We start from the raw sequence: 1,767 nt of genomic DNA on the forward strand, positions 1-1,767 counted from the left end.
AACAAATAATGGAGAGCATAAATTCTCATGTACTATGGGGTTTTAACTGTGTGTGCATGCGTACACACTGCACACTGACATAGGCGCTACATATACGGTTCCTATTTGAGAGATCCCAACTTCAAGCCCCATTTCTTGCACTTTGGTGGATCATATGTAGTCCACTGGCTTGGCTATGATGCTATGAGGGGACATGCTGAGAGACAAGGCCAGCCCATACAAGACGTTGCCCAGATCCGTCACTGATTTCTTCACAGCATGATCATCCACATCAGCCACCCATGCCAGCACCAGTGCATCGACATCAGCTCATGCCAGCCCTTCTCATATAGGGTCATGTTTCAGTTTTCAGTTTTCATGTCCTTTTTTAAGTTTTTCCATGGCACTGTATACCCATGTTTTCATTTTACTATTCATGGTCTAATAGGCCCTTCGGGTCTTTTGTAGATGTTAATAGATCTCTCGATCTCTCTCTCTCTCGTGTGAGTTCAATTATCATGCATTCAATGCCTTAATGGTGGATAAAGATGACATGTTGTAATCCAAAGGGCAGGCACCTTCTGCATTATAAGATCATAAGATAGCAAAAAGATAATAATATGCTAATCAATCCATGCAAGTGCACAATCTGGCAGATAGATAATTATTAAATCGATTATATATATGTGTGTGTGTGTGTGTGTGTGTGTGTAATAATATCCCCCCGTTATATTTTTTGAAGCATAAAATCATGTGCAATTCAAGATATTTTTTCAACTCAAAACAAGAAGAATATGGAACAATAAACAAAGGAGAACTTTTACACAATCCTCTGGGAAAAAAATATAATGTTTTTCTATAAACATAATGTGAACTGAGATTTTGACTTACTTATGCTTCTGATGATTGGGAAGGTGTTTGGCAGCTTCAAACACAGGGCGACTATGTTGGGCAGCTGCCATAATTAAGAAATCAACAAATCTGCAATACCAGAAAATAGATAAAAATACTGCACCGAAATCGATAAAAATGGATGAATTTAAATTGCTAGAAACACTATGCAGCTCTTACTGATACGGAGGTAGAGAGACAACACGCGCGCGCGCATTGTGAAAGGGAAATTGTAAAGGTTGACCCTGGAAGAGAAAAGGGTGGTTTGTCTCCTTGATGTTAGAAGCGACCATTGTTTGGCACGTGTGGAGCCTGCCCTCTCTCTCTGAGTGCCAAGTGTGCTTCAATTCCTTGAACTCCTATTGGATATCTTAACTAAAAACAAGACTGGTTTCACACACCGGGCACCATGTCCTCGATCATTGGCCCAGTCACCCTTGCTCAAGACACCTTAAATGATTGGATACCCTTTGCTATAGGTGTTGAAGACCCAAAGGGCAAAGGTTGTTGTGTCGCGCATTTGGTCTGAAATGTAGGTCTCCAACCCTTATTGTTGCGTCCGACATTCGATTCAAGTAGACAACTTCCCACGTTTGGTTGGTTTCCCTCCCATGATTCATTAGTTTCCCTAGTTTTGCGAAAGGGGTGCCTTTTTCATTATCCTTATGCATCTTAGCAAACTAGAAAGCTACTAATAGCAAGTTTTGCAAGTCTTTCAAGCAGTCGTGGGATGAAACAATTACAAGTGCTTATCTCCTCAACCAATGAACCTCCCTCCCTAAGCATCTTTTTTGCAAAGGATCTAGTTTTCACGAAAGTTGAGCAATAGAAGCCGGTAAAGCCTTACCATAGACTATCTCAAATGGTGCTTTTCAAGATGTGTATATATACGTGGAT

At 40.7% G+C, this 1,767-nt stretch overlaps 1 protein-coding gene across 2 annotated transcripts in view; it reads right to left on the bottom strand.

The window, feature by feature from the left end:
• Positions 1-1,215, bottom strand: part of LOC147615659 (gamma aminobutyrate transaminase 1, mitochondrial-like) — a 44,591-nt gene extending 43,376 nt beyond the window's left edge. For both annotated transcript variants that reach the window (XM_086778202.1, XM_086778203.1), the window contains exons 1-2: positions 1,051-1,215; positions 871-960 (exon numbers count right to left, since the gene is read on the bottom strand). The gene's annotated coding sequence lies outside the window, so the exon portion shown is untranslated. The remainder of the gene's footprint in view (positions 1-870; positions 961-1,050) is intronic.
• Between the last annotated feature and the right edge of the window lie 552 nt (positions 1,216-1,767).

The sequence above is a fragment of the Cibotium barometz genome, chromosome 39 (assembly GCF_041138505.1).
Source record: "Cibotium barometz isolate CiBa-2024 chromosome 39, ASM4113850v1, whole genome shotgun sequence".
Classification (NCBI taxonomy): Eukaryota; Viridiplantae; Streptophyta; class Polypodiopsida; order Cyatheales; family Cibotiaceae; genus Cibotium; species Cibotium barometz.